This window comes from Bufo bufo, chromosome 1, assembly GCF_905171765.1.
Source record: "Bufo bufo chromosome 1, aBufBuf1.1, whole genome shotgun sequence".
NCBI lineage: Eukaryota > Metazoa > Chordata > Amphibia > Anura > Bufonidae > Bufo > Bufo bufo.
This window is the reverse complement of record NC_053389.1, coordinates 252,248,787-252,264,475: the sequence shown is the minus strand read 5'-3', so window position 1 is coordinate 252,264,475 and position 15,689 is coordinate 252,248,787. Positions and strand designations below refer to the sequence as shown.

The following is a 15,689-nucleotide window of genomic DNA, read 5'->3' as shown; positions in this document are numbered from 1 at the left end:
TTTTGTCGTAAAATGGCTTGCAAAAAAAATCTGCAAACGATATAGGCCACAAAAGTAGCATAAATCAGTTCCTAAATGGGCCCCTAAGTGTATATTCACATGCAGCGTTTTTGACCGGCCTTTGGTGTGTTTTGGCCACTGCCGTTTCTGAATACATCTTAGAAGAGTTGGTACTGAAACACATGCTGAAACCACAGGGGCAACAATGCATCCAAAACCGTATTTCAATGTTTAATACTGCATTTGGCTTTATATAAAGTTTGACCACTTGGTCAAAAAAGTCTCATGTACATGAACAGTCAGTGTCTTGTCAGCCAGTGGCGTGGTGAGGGCTGTTCAAGTAAAAAAAATATTCTTTTAGGCCACTGTCACACAGTCAGTGTTTGGTCAGTACATGTCATCAGTATTTCTAATATTTCCATTAGACTATATCTCTGGAGGTTCCACTCCTGGTTTTGGCTTACAAATACTGATGAAAAATACCAGACAAATACCAAACCATTTGGACAGTGTTTTGCATTAGTGGTTATTATGTACTGTAAAACCAGCAATGGTTACAGGGGCAGACACTTATATCAGAGGGCCCCTGTGCAAGAAGTGTGGCTGGGACCTATCACTTTAAGGGTGCATTCACACAACCATAATTGCATTTTACGGAACGCACACGGCCAGCCCTATGATAGAAATGCCTATTCTTGTCCGCAAGTGCTCTATCTTTTTTGCTATGGAAAAATTGCGGAACGAATGCAGACTCAAATATGTAATCGTGTGAATGCACCCTAATAAAAATGTAATTTACTGTAAATATAATATAAATATATACAGTGCTGCCCATAATTATTCATACCCCTGGCAAATTTTGACTTAAAGTTACTTTTATTCAACCAGCAAGTAATTTTTTCACGGGAAATGACATAGGTGTCTCCCAAAAGATAATAAGACGATGTACAAGAGGCATTATTGTGGAAAAAAAAAAACATTTCTCAGCTTTTATTTACATTTGAGAAAACTTGCTGGTTGAATAAAAGTAACTTTAAGTCAACATTTGCCAGGGGTATGAATAATTATGGGCAGAGCCCTCAAGAGAGCCCCTTAAGTCAAAGCCCTCAAATATGTATCACCGTGGAACTGCCTCTATGCCCCTGAAGATATTGCATGTCGGGTGGCTTGGACTTCAAGTTTTAAACTAGCTGTGGTTCTGTTGCACTCACCCATGTGCAATGAGCAGAATTTGGGGTATGCAGTGGGACAGGATGCAGGTGGATAATAGTCTGTATTTGTCGTGGCGCCAATTGCAGCATGTGCAGGGTACTATCCCAGGGCCTTTCCAAGGTGTTATAATGCACGTCCCAGATTAGGAATGCCAGAGTGGTGTAATGGCCTATAATGTCTCTATAGGGTGGTGATCATTGTATCAACGGTGTCTCCTACCTGGGTACGACTGGACTCCTGGCTCCTGGCTCACTTGCAATAAATTTGAGTGTGGTGATAGGAGTAATAGAGGAATTTTGCAGCAGAAATGATGTCCGACATTTAAGTGAAGTTCAAATGTTTCTTTACTGAAGATAACTTGTATCCAAGCAGTATACAGCTTTGGTCTCTGGTCCCAGCAGGTTTTGGCAAGCATTGGCAGGAATAAACACTTCTGCACTTTAAATACGAGCATGCAGGATAATTTGTCTGCTTGGTAGCTCTGTAATTGTGGCAGGAACTCATCTTCTGCACTTTTCTATAACTTCTGCTTTGTGGGGACAGACTAGCTGAGGAGGAATGGCTTCTGCTAGGTCTCTGGACTTAACTCACAGATCATTTCTCAGGGGATGCTTTCTTCCTGGAACTCTGGAGGTTGTAGTTAGTTTTCTGCTTCTTCATCCAGCTGAGGCTGAAGGTGCTCAGCCTGGGTATATGATCAGGTCTCAGCCGAGACAAGATCCTTGCTGTCTTCCCTATGCAGGGGTTCTCCTGAACGCTATCACACAGCCTTCCCCAACAGGGGTGGCTGGCACACTGACTCTAACTTCCTTCTCCACCCATGGTGCAGGATGTGGGAACAGTTCACACCTCCACAGAGGGGGAGCTAAGCTGGAATAATCAATTCCAGCTTAGATATACTAAACTAGGACTAGTACCTTGCCAATGCATTGCTGCCACCTGCTGGTAAACCTGGAAAATTACAGTAACAATTGTATTTAACATGGTTTTACATGCACATTTGTGAAGACATAATATAAATTATACCAGATGACAATGTAAAAGCTCTTAGAAGATAGTAGCGGGGTAGAGGTGTGTAGTAACACAACTCTGGGGTGTTACACATGGTGGAATTTTCCTCCAGAAAATCTGCAACATCAAGACCTCTCTCATGTTATCCTATCGGGCTTAAAGGGGTTCTCTATAAATATCAGATCAGCGGGGGTCCGACCCCCAGCACCCCCATTGATTAGTTGTATGAGGAAACAGCACACGCAGTGCGCATGTGCCGTCTCACGTCTCTTTTCCTGCTACTGCTGCTATGTCTATGGCAAAGCAGCAGTTAGCAGGAAAAGAGAAGGGAGACAACACTTGCACACACCATCTCCTCATACAGCTAATCGGTGGGGGTTCGGGGTTTTGCACCCCCGCCGATCTGATATTGATTACGTCACCAAAGGTCCTTTTGCAGGTCCTCAAAGAAGAACAAAGAAGACGATGCCGGCTGCGCGATCAAGTGGATGAGGTGAGTACATTTTATTATTTTTTTAACCCCTCAAGCAACATTTTATAAGGGAAAATAATAACATCTACACAACACCAAACCCAAACCCGAACTTCAGTGAAGTTCGGGTCTGGGTACCACATTAAGCTTTTTATCACGCGTGTGCAAAACGCATTGCACCCGCGCAATAAAAACTGAACAACGCAACGCAATCGCAGTCAAAACTGAAATTCCGTGCACACTTGCGCAGGTTTCCAGCAATGCACCCGGGACGCATCAGGAGCAAATCGGGGACGCCAGTGTGAAAGATGCCTAAGGCTGGTTTCACACGGGCGTTGCGGATTGGGGCCGGATGCGGTCAGAGTGCGTTCAGTGACTATTTTGCAAGCAAGTTCAGTCAGTTTTGTCTGCGGTTGCGTTTAGTTGTTCAGTTTTTTCCGCGCGGGTGCAATGCGTTTTGATGCGTTTTTCACGCGCGTGATAAAAAACTGAATGTTTATCATCAGTGAAAACCATCAGCAACCATCAGTGAAAAACGCATTGCACCCGCACTTGCTTGCGGATGCAATGCGTTTTTCACGCAGCCCCATTCACTTCTATGGGGCCAGGGCTGCATGAAAAACGCAGAATATAGAACATGCTGCGATTTTCACGCAACGCAGAACTGATGCGTGAAAAACAACGCTCATGTACACAGACCCATTGAAATGAATGGGTCAGGATTCAGTGCGGGTGCAATGTTTTCACGTCACGCATTGCACCCGCGTGGAAAACTCGCTCGTGTGAAAGGGACCTAAAGGGAACCTGTCATTTTTAACATAGTGTCTGAGCTGATTATGCAGCTCCTCTCAAAGTCTGCATGTCCTGTTTTGCACCATCTAGCCAATATATTTTGATCAAAACATATCTGAGCCCGCCTACCAAGCGCCAAGGTGGTCTCAGGTCAGGCGGGTCCTACGCTAAACCTACCTAAGCCATTGGGCTTCTATGTTCAGGAGCGCAGATGCCGCACATATGGTGTGCTGCTCCTAGTCACTTCCATGTGCATCAAGCAACCAATGGGAGGAGGAGCACACACACCTATATGTACCACCTAATCAAGGCGTTCTATTGGATAGGAAGGGAAAAAGTGCAGAGGAATGCTACTCCCAAGATAAAATGGGTGCGCATTCACACTTGAAGGTGCCACTCCCTCAAGCAAATACTACATAGACAAAAAAAATTACAGAAAAAACAAAAGATAAAAACATCCTGCACGATATGATATACAAATGTGCGGATGTCCCTGGCCATATTATTGAAGAAAATCACAGAAATAAGATAATAATGCTCTTAGTAAATTATCATATCAGAGTGAGGACTTTGTCCATATATAATGCTTGCATCTACTTTACTAAGTGCATTATTATCTTATTTCTGTGATTTTCTTCAATAATATGGCCAGGGACATCGGACATCCGCACATTTGTATATCATATCGTGCAGGATGTTTTTATCTTAGTTTTTTCTGTGATTTTCCTGTTTTGCACCATGCAAATGTTAACACCAAGAGCACCCAAACTACCATCAGACAGGCGCCCCCAACATCAAGGTGTGCCTGAAGGAAGAAAGACTGCCAACTGGGCAAAATGTCTTTAAGTGTGTTGTACAGGCATGTCTAGCAGTCAACAAACGCTGATAAGAGGTACACTACCCAAAAGTAGCCTCTGACAGCCGTTTTATAGAGCAGTGGAAGAAGCACTTTTATGCCGTCTTGTGGCAAGGTCCACTGTCTAATCAGATGATAACTGAAATTAGTTACTGTACATATTTGGCTGAGACTGAGGGCTCATGTACACAACTGTACATTTTTTGTCTGTTTCCTTTTTTATGAAACATTCAGTTCAATGGGTCCACAAAAAAACGGAAATGACTCTGTGTGCATTCCGTTTCCGTATGTCCACATGTTCGTTCCGCAAAAGAATAGAACCTATGTCCTATTCTTGTCCGTTTTGCAGACAAAGGCAGGCATTGTTACAATGGACCTGTAAAAAAAAGGATGCAATAGAGAAGTCACCGGATATCATCTGTTTTTGTTTTCTTTTTGCGGATCCGCGTTTTGCGGACTGCAAAACACATACGGTCGTGTGAATGAGCCCTTAACTGCATACTGAGTTTTCCAGCAATCCAACATTCCTATTTAGGTGCATTTTTGTCACTGATTGTATATATAACAACAGACAGACACATGCAGTGGCTCCACTGAGGGGTGTCTTGGTCAGGGGATCCCAAATTATTACAACTATAGAGCTTATAAGAGATACACCTACCACAGGTTGAGAACCTAGGATCTATTTTATATGCCATATATATCTGATCAGTGAGGGTTTGACTGCTGGACAGTGCAGTATTAAAGGGGTCATCAATATCAATTTGTGGGGGTATCGGACTCCACCAATCAGCTGTTACCTGCAACTGCAGTTCCAGGAAGTAGATGATGTACAGACCCGGAACACCACAGCTCTGTCCATCTTCCCTTATGGCCCTCACACAGTTTGATGTTCCGTTGTGCCCGCAACATAGCATGATACCCCTATAGTGTCTCTGCATACCTTATGATGCCCCTGTATTGCCTCTGACACAGTATGATGCCCCCTTAATGCCTCTGACATAGTATGATGCCCTCTTTGTGCTTCTGCACACCTTATGATGCCCCTGTATTGCCTTTTACACAGTATAATGTCTCCTAAAGGCCCCCATACAGTATGATGCCCCCTTAATGTTTCTGACATAGTATGATGCTCCTTTGTGCCCCCAACATAGTATGATACCCCTATAGTGCCTTTGCACACCTTATGATACTTCTGTATTGCCCCTGACACAGTATGATGCCCATAAAGGCTCCCCACGCAATAGAATGCCCCCACACAGTTTGATGTCTCATTAAGTGCCCCACACACTATGAAACCCCCATATAGTATAATGCCCCCCATAAATGATGAGCCCCATTAAGTGCCCCCACACAGTATGATGCCCCTTTATTCCCTCTAAATTGAATCCTCACCTATCCCTCCCACATTCCCACCGGACTGCTCTGGTCTCCAGGCACAGCAGGCGCGATGACATCACCATTGTATTAGTTATCCTGCAGAGGGGACATGCAGCAGCAGTCCTGGGACTGAGGGACAGAAGTCAAAACTGAAGTCTCTCTGGCTGGATCAGGGACAGTTGGGACGCACGCGTCATGAGATTTTCTCCAGTAAATGTGAACAAAAATGATATGCAAACTGTGTAATGCTTCATTTTCCTGCGGCGGGGCTGTAGGGGAATTAACATGATATAGTTTAGATTTCTGCTCTGTGTGGCAGTTACAGCAGGTTGGGATGTATTGTACGCTCACTAGCTTTTTATGTTGCATTACATTTTTATATGTATACATTGCTCATGTGATAGTTTGTTAGTGTTTGCTGGTGTTGTCTGACAATTCTATATAATTTAGGTGATTGATACCGGTATGTGTAATGCAGCCGCTTCTCTTATATATAATAACTGGTTTCCCAGGCAATTACAACTTTGGTGATCAGCAAGTCCTAGAGATTTGAACCACTGTGATGTACCAGGAAGTGGGAGGACACAAGGGGTGGGACTGTGCCCTTCTAATCCTGGCCTCACATGGAGGCTTTATTGTTTCCCTGTTAGGTAGATTCTGTGTGCAGCATTTTTCAAGTCCCTTTGCTGTGCTCTGACCCTCCCCAACACTAAATACTGTAGATGCTGAACCAGGAGATCTGGATCTTGTGAGTATAAAAGCCAGTAAAGTGGAGATATTCAGTGCTAGCTGAAGGACACTGCTCTTCCTGCCTTTGAATGATCATCATGGGGGACTCCCCTTGAAGACACATTTGTGAAAGTTACTACTAAGGAAAGTCTAGAGGTTTTTCTGCCCATGCTGACACTACAGGTGAGAATTCTCATGTTAACGATGCTGCATACCTAGTGTAGTGTATGTACCGTATGTGCTTTGTTATAGATTGTGTTTCATCATGTGCTGCTAACATCTACAGGAGCAGAACATCTATGGAGCCTAGCTCTAGTCTAGTGTGGTTCAGCTGTGAAGGGATATATGTGACTCCATTTTGTCTTATTCAGCAACGTGTATTACATTTGGTCAGTGCACTTCCAATATCTCCCTACCCCCTTAAGGAATGTGTGAAACTTCCTGTGCTGCTTCAGGATATCCATACATTCCTTAGTTTGTAAGTTTGAACAGTCCTAGCCATATAAGGTCATCTGGCTCAAGTGTCTGCTAGCTTATGTGTATATACCTGATTGGTCAAATGCTGTTACTAGGAGTCATCTATTATGTTAATGCAGAGCTCATGTGTGATCGATACCATAGGTCGAATACTAATGCTAACATATGATTGGATGTCAAGGAAGCTCAACCCCCTCTATTATAACTGTTTGCCAACTGTGGAATAAACCAGAATGGATTAGAACTACACACGTCTTCAGTGTTATCTTCTTCATTCTCCCGGTACCTGGATAAGGTTTAATTCAAGCTGATCACCGAAATCATGTGTCAGGGACACAGTTAGGCAAGAGAGTAAATTTCCTAACAGCTTGGGGGCTCAGTCCGAGATTGGGAGGGTCATCTCTTCAGGTCTACAGTGAAAGACATCAATTCTTGTCCTCCTTGGATCTGGGAGCAATGACCAAAATCTCATTCAAGTAAGTCGAACCATCTATTTATGATTTCGGTGGATTGCGATGTCTGGGACACGCAAATGTTGGTTGTAAGAGGCTCATTGAGTCCATATCGTTAAGAGATAGTGCACTATATGAATAAAAATCTGTTCCGGGAACAGAAGGATACAAGCTTGAATTAACTCTTATGTATATATAGTATAAGTATTTTAGAAGTATTAAGATTATCTGTCTGTGTGAGATGTTGGCCGGGTGGTAAGTGTACGGTCGCATCCCACTTTGAAATCATTCTGTTTCTATCACTGCCAACATGTAAACTTTGTTGCACGGTCTAGTCCCACAAATTATTTCCTAGTTAACACATGGGTAGACAATTGGGCAGGATGTGAGAATTGACAGTTAAAATGTGAAACAGAATGTTATGCCCGGCTGGCAACAGGGATGAAAAGCTGTAAAAATCTGTGAAGTTAGAAGCTTACAGACAGTGTACATCAGAGCTCCCGTGAAGGGGGGCTATTGTGAGTGAGAAAACACAGCAGTGTCAGGAAGTTAATTCATGGCAAAAAAAAAAAAAAGGAGTGCCTCAGTGTTTGCAATTAGAAAGGGCTTGTGTTAAACGTTCAGAAATGAACTGGTTAAGTTTTGTTGCCCTAATGATATGTGTGTGTTTAAATAGTGACGATTTATTGCCCTGGAATTAGAGATTACAGCACTAAAATATGGACAGTTAATGCATAAGTGTATTGATAATTGAAAAGAGAAGTTGAAGGATAATAATAGGCTGGTGCAAGCTGAGTTATGGTGGAAAAGTGTATATGGAAGTGACTGAGAGAAATTGAAGTTAGAGAAATGAAATGAGCAGCATTTCTTATTACAAGATGGAGGATTTGGGTGTGGTAGGGAACAAAAGAACAGGAAAAGGTTGCCATGTGGCATCCCTTCCCCCACCACATTCCAAAATGTCACTTGTAGTCCCACAATAATTTTTCCTGTTTTCTCTGAAGTGTGCTCTCCCTCCCATCTCACCCCCCCCCTCCTGTGCTCAGGAATTCAACTAACCTCCATATGGGGGTTGGGGGGGGAGGGGGGCTGCTAATTGGTAATGCATTAGCAGAATGTGAAGATACTAACCTGTGTTATCTATAAGATCTTCCAGACAGGGCTCCAGTATTGTATTGGATCTTTCCAAATTGTATGTTCCGATGGTTTAAAATGTGCCTGCAGTGATGATGCTAATTGGAAGTGTCCAATCCTATCAATCTAAGGTTGTACCCATTCTAAGTCCTTATTCAGATATGAGTAAAAGTTTGAGGAACATTTGGGACAGTTGAATGTCCTGATGTATTGCTTTACTTCCCCTGTTTGAACACTCCTGAAATAAGAGACGAAAGGCAATGGAAATGGGGGAAGGGGGGTAATTATATATAGAATAAGTGGCGATGTGTGTAACACTAAATAAAAAAAAACTACATGGCATATAAGATGATTTGTTAATTTTAACAAAATGACTGTATGATTAACATGTATATTGTTTTACAGTGACAGACCATCAGCAATTCTGGGTGTGGTGTGGCTATCTGTTTCCAGGAAAGCTGTGTTTGTCTGTGCTGCAAATTTTGGAATGTAACAAAGAAATTGTGTGATTGGGTGAAAGATACATGATTCAGTGAAATGTGAATGGGTGTGGCTCTGAGTTGTATGTAAGTAGCAGAGCTGTGAATGCAATTCATATTTTATGTGTAAGGGCGTGGTTATGAGCTGTTAATGAAAAAAAAGAGTACATGAAAAAATGTATATGAATGCGTATGGAGTACGGTATTTGTTTTTAAATATGCACATTGAGAATTTTATTTTATTTTTCTTGGAAGTTTTTGGTTTTTATTGGTACCAACAGCATTGATCAAGCTGTACATTTTTATTTCAATTAAAAGTTTTTATGGGCCCTTTGTGTGTTCATGTCTGTATTGTCAGATCTGTTTGTTTCAATGTTTGCAGTTACATGTTACATGTTAAGTGTTGTGCTTAACATCAGAGCTCTGCTCGTATGGACAGCTAAGATACTAATGGCAGAACAGAAGAAGGACCAAAGTGTCCGACTAAAAGGGGTGGACTTAGATGACTCAGAGTGGGAGGAAGGAAATGTGAGCCTTCTATGTGAATTAATGGGTTTTTAAAAAAAAAAAAAAAGAAATTTCAAAACTGACTCACTACTACTCGAGACCATGGACAGGGAATACATCACAAATACATCACAGATCATGTATTACTAGATTGCCCAGTCAGCCTATTAGGGAGAGATTTGTTCATTAAGCTTGACTTGCAGGTATCAGCAAAGACTCAGGGCATAAGAGTACACTCAGATCTCATTCCAGTCTCTACACCAGTGCCACTGATTCTTGAAAACATACAGGACCACCCAGAACTTAATAACATTAACCCTGCATTATGGTCTTCAAATGAATATGACACAGGATTCATAGATTGCACACCTTACAAAGCTACTGTGAAACCAGGTGTCATCTCAGTGTTCCAAAAACAATACCCGCTGTCAAAAGAGAAACTTGATGGACTTAGGACAACGATAGAAGAATTCCTACAAAAGGGAATCCTGGCAGAGGTGATTTCACCCTACAGCACGCCCGTGAATCCAGTGACAAAGGCAGATGGTACTACCCGCTTTGTACAGGATTTGAGGGCCATCAACAACATCATTGTGCCTAAAGCCCCTGTTGTACCTGATGTCACTTAATTATTATCTGCCATTCCAGCAGACGCTGTTTGGTTCAGTGTGATAGATCTGAAAAATGCATTCTTTTCTATCCCAGTTGATAAGATAACCAGACTACTTTTTGCTTTTTCCTTTGACGGACGCCAACTGACCTGGTGCAGACCCCAGGGATATGCTGATTCACCTGTAGTGTACAGCATAGTCCTCCAAGCGATGTTAGAACCATGGTACACCCCCCCCCCCAAGGTTCTGTGCTGCTGCAATATGTTGATGATTTATTACTGTGTAGCATGTCAGCGGAGGCCAGCATTCAGGATGGTTTATCACTGTTATAATGATTGTCAGGATGTGGTCACAAAGTGACACTTAAGAAAATGCAATGGTGTAAAATGCAGGTTGAATACTTGGGCTTTGTCCTCACAAAAGGTGAACAGAGAATCAGCGCAGAAAGAGTCCAGTCTATTGCGGGTTTGGTCGCCCCGCACACCAAGAAATAAATGTTATCTTTCTTTGGTATGATAAACGGTAGACAATGGATTCCTGATTGCTCCTATTATGACAATGTTTTGAGGCAAGCCACTCTGGAAGAAAATCCAAGATTTGATTAAATGGTCTTCTGAAATGTACAATGCATTTGATTATCTGAAATGTTCGCTCATGTCGAGTCCAGGGCTGGGCCTCCCTGACTATAATATGCCCTTCCACATGTTTGCACGCCAAAATTGTAAAACCATGGCGGGTGTACTGACACAAGAAAACGGAGGCAAGTTGCGTCCTTGTGTGTTTTTCTCAAAGGTAATGCCCACCCCAGTTCATGTCTGTGTTCTCTTGCAGCCTGTGCTCTGATGGTAGAGTTGACAAATTCTTTCACAATGTGACATTACACCATTTTGCACACCACTCATGATGTTGTAGGCCTACTCAAGGACATCCGCACTCAACACAGCAGGCAGCTGAGCTCATTGCACTCACTAGGACATGTATTCTACATGCTGATAGACCTGTCACCATTTATACTGAGAGTAGGTACACACATGGGGTAGTGTGGGACCATGGTATGATCTGGCAGAGGAGAGGATTTACGGCAGCAGATGGTAAGGATCATGTCTCACAGGGCAATGCGCTGGCAGTTAAGGTGGCGAAATGAGTGGCCAAATGCAACCTCACAGGTTTGTATAACCATTGGGAGATGCCATGTTTGGCACCTCCAACCCCTGAGATGTTGCAAATGCTTACTGATCTTCAGTGGTATGCCACTGAACAGGAACAGCAAGACTGGTGTTATTCAGTATTGCAGAAAAATCCTGAGATAGGATTGGTCTGCGAAGAGGGGAAGTTATGTATTCCCCAACACAGTGCTTCCATCTTAATAGCACATTTCCATAGAGTAGGACATAAACAGCATTGAGATACTCATGGGGAGGCCTTTCCCCACACCATGGGCAAAACGCCCCCTGGTGGTGCAGGAAGGGGACTTGGACTTGATCAGGGAGGAGTATTTTACTAATCTGATCAAAGTCCTCAGTAAAACTGAAGAAAAAGTTGCTTGTAAGTCTCCTTCTCTTTCACAGGAACCAACCCATCTATTCCGGATAGGCGACCAGGTGATGATCAAGATCTTAAAGAAGGGAAAGGAACCAGGAAGCTTCACCTACGGACCACCCACCGAGGTAGTCGCGATCACCAGAACAGCAGTCCTCACTGAACAGTCGCCCACATGGATCCACGCCACAAGGATTAAGTTGGTGAAGAAAAGAGAGGTACTAACGGGGGCAGACAGCCCTGACCTCCAACAAAGCCCAGAGGTACTAACAGAGGCAGACAGCCTTGACCTCGAAGAAGATACAGAAGGGGTACTAACGGAGGCAGACAGCCTTGACCCCCAACGAGATGACGCAGTCGGGAAATTCCTCGAGATGGCTGAGATGCAGTGCCTTAATAATTGCAGTTTTGTGTCTCCTACTTACTGTCCCATGGCTGTGGAACAGACAGATATACTTGAAAACAGAATGCAGAGGGGAAGACAGTCTATGGAAGACAAAGGAGAACTTATGGCTGTACCTGGCCAAAACTCTGAACTTAACTGACTTTTGTCTCCGAACCACTTTATCGGCATCTAACATTTTGGAGACATGTCTGGTAGCAGTCCCCACCCCAGTAGATGTATGGACGGAGCTACTACGTTCCCAATGGAATGACACAGATTTGGAGGATCATGATGTTAGATATGGATATGTAAATCCTTATCATGCTTGTTATGACTGTCCTACATATGAGACTCTGCAAAGTAATATGATAGAAATAATTACAGGTCTTGTCACAGCGGCAGGAATATGTTATAACTTCAACTGTGATGAGACACTATTGCCTCCCTGCATACAAGTAGGGATGAGCGAACCCGAACTGTATAGTTCGGGTTCGTACCGAATTTTGGGGTGTCCGTGACACGGACCCGAACCCGAAAATTTTCGTAAAAGTCCGGGTTCGGGTTCGGTGTTCGGCACTTTCTTGGCGCTTTTTGAAAGGCTGCAAAGCAGCCAATCAACAAGCGTCATACTACTTGGGCCAAGAGGCCATCACAGCCATGCCTACTATTGGCATGGCTGTGATTGGCCAGTGCACCATGTGACCCAGCCTCTATTTAAGCTGGAGTCACGTAGCGCCGCACGTCACTCTGCTATAATCAGTATAGGGAGAGGTTGCAGCTGCGACGTTAGGGCGAGATTAGGCAGATTAACTCCTCCAAAAGACTTCATTCTGTGATCGATCTGCAGCTGTGGATCATTGAAGTGCTATTATTGACTTGCTCACTTTTTTGAGGCTGCCCAGAGCGTTTTTAGATCACTTTTTTTCTGGGGTGATCGGCGGCCATTTTGTGACTTGTGGTGCGCCAGCACGAGCTATCACCAAGTGTATTTAACCATCGATAGTGTGGTTATTTTGTGCTATATCCTACATCAGCTGCAGGCTGAGCCTGTGTCACCGAAGTGCATTTAACCATCAACAGTCTGGTTATTTTTTGGCCATATACTACATCAGCTGCAGGCTGAGCCTGTTTCACCCAAGTGCATTTAACCATCAACAGTCTGATTATTTTTTGGCCATATACTACATCAGCTGCAGGCTGAGCCTGTGTCACCCAAGTGCATTTAACCATCAACAGTGTGGTTATTTTTTGGCCATATATTACATCAGGGGCAAGTTGAGCCTGTCACCCAGCGCCTAAAAAATAGACCTGACATTTCTATTTAACCAAATCTGCACAGTTTTAGCTGGTCAAGTTATTTGTAGTGACCGTCAAAGCAGACTTTTTCTTCTGGGTTGAAAAAGCATTCCCAAATTTGCCATTCTGAAAATAACTAGTTTGTGGTATTTGAGGCCTACTTGAAATCTATCCCAAAAAGAAAATCTTACATTGAAGTTATTGATAGTGTCATTCAGAAAAACCTAAGACACACGCTAGCGTGCTGATAGAAGTGTCATTCTGTGATTAAACCTATAACTGTCACACAGCGCAAAAAAAAACAGGTCTCACATCTTTATTCAACCAAATCTGCACAGTTTTAGCTGGTCAAGTTATTTGTAGTGACCGTCAAAGCAGACTTTTTGTTCTGGGTTGAAAAAGCATTCCCAAATTTGCCATTCTGAAAATAACTAGTTTGTGGTATTTGAGGCCTACTTGAAATCTATCCCAAAAAGAAAATCTTACATTGAAGTTATTGATAGTGTCATTCAGAAAAACCTAAGACACACGCTAGCGTGCTGATAGAAGTGTCGTTCTGTGATTAAACCTATAACTGTCACACAGCGCAAAAAAAAACAGGTCTCACATCTCTATTCAACCAAATCTGCACAGTTTTAGCTGGTCAAGTTATTTGTAGTGACCGTCAAAGCAGACTTTTTGTTCTGGGTTGAAAAAGCATTCCCATATTTGCCATTCTGAAAATAACTAGTTTGTGGTATTTCAGGCCTACTTGAAATCTATCCCAAAAAGAAAATCTTACATTGAAGTTATTGATAGTATCATTCAGAAAAACCTAAGACACACGCTAGCGTGCTGATAGAAGTGTCATTCTGTGATTAAACCTATAACTGTCACACAGCGCAAAAAAAAAACAGGTCTCACATCTCTATTCAACCAAATCTGCACAGTTTTAGCTGGTCAAGTTATTTGTAGTGACCGTCAAAGCAGACTTTTTGTTCTGGGTTGAAAAAGCATTCCCAAATTTGCCATTCTGAAAATAACTAGTTTGTGGTATTTCAGACCTACTTGAAATCTATCCCAAAAAGAAAATCTTACATTGAAGTTATTGATAGTATCATTCAGAAAAACCTAAGACACACGCTAGCGTGCTGATAGAAGTGTCATTCTGTGATTAAACCTATAACTGTCACACAGCGCAAAAAAAACAGGTCTCACATCTTTATTCAACCAAATCTGCACAGTTTTAGCTGGTCAAGTTATTTGTAGTGACCGTCAAAGCAGACTTTTTGTTCTGGGTTGAAAAAGCATTCCCAAATTTGTCATTCTGAAAATAACTAGTTTGTGGTATTTCAGGCCTACTTGAAATCTATCCCAAAAAGAAAATCTTACATTGAAGTTATTGATAGTATCATTCAGAAAAACCTAAGACACACGCTAGCGTGCTGATAGAAGTGTCATTCTGTAATTAAACCTATAACTGTCACACAGCGCAAAAAAAAAACAGGTCTCACATCTCTATTCAACCAAATCTGCACAGTTTTAGCTGGTCAAGTTATTTGTAGTGACCGTCAAAGCAGACTTTTTGTTCTGGGTTGAAAAAGCATTCCCAAATTTGCCATTCTGAAAATAACTAGTTTGTGGTATTTGAGGCCTACTTGAAATCTATCCCAAAAAGAAAATCTTATCCCTTGCCTGGCACATGTGCTGAATTTGGTGGTGCAGAAGTTCATTCGCAACTACCCCGACATGTCAGAGCTGCTGCATAAAGTGCGGGCCGTCTGTTCGCGCTTCCGGCGTTCACACCCTGTCGCTGCTCGCCTGTCTGCGCTACAGCGTAACTTCGGCCTTCCCGCTCACCACCTCATATGCGACGTGCCCACCAGATGGAACTCCACCTTGCATATGCTGGACAGACTGTGCGAGCAGCAGCAGGCCATAGTGGAGTTTCAGCTGCAGCACGCACGGGTCAGTCGCACTGCGGATCAGACCCACTTCACCACCAATGACTGGGCCTCCATGCGAGACCTGTTCCAGTGGTGGGTGACGTGAAGCCTGATTCTCTGCTATGACATGAATACAGATTCTGCGCTGACATAAGGCCAGATTCTCTGTTACGGAACCTCTCTCCTCTGCCTGGGTGCCTGGGCCTAAATGTGTGACAGTGGCCTGTTCCAGTGGTGGGTGACGTGAAGCCTGATTCTCTGCTATGACATGAAGACAGATTCTGCGCTGACATAAGGCCAGATTCTCTGTTACGGGACCTCTCTCCTCTGCCTGGGTGCCTGGGCCTAAATGTGTGACAGTGGCCTGTTCCAGTGGTGGCTGACGTGAAGCCTGATTCTCTGCTATGACATGAATACAGATTCTGCGCTGAC

At 43.1% G+C, this 15,689-nt stretch overlaps 2 protein-coding genes across 2 annotated transcripts in view; both read left to right on the top strand.

Annotated features, from left to right (window-relative positions):
- Positions 1-15,689, top strand: part of LOC121005826 — a 301,607-nt gene that overhangs the window by 12,666 nt on the left and 273,252 nt on the right. The gene's annotated exons all lie outside the window — the stretch shown is intronic.
- LOC121005748 (E3 ubiquitin-protein ligase TRIM11-like) overlaps positions 6,330-15,689 on the top strand; it is a 53,845-nt gene continuing 44,485 nt past the window's right edge. The window contains 1 exon segment of the mRNA XM_040438518.1: positions 6,330-6,635. The gene's annotated coding sequence lies outside the window, so the exon portion shown is untranslated.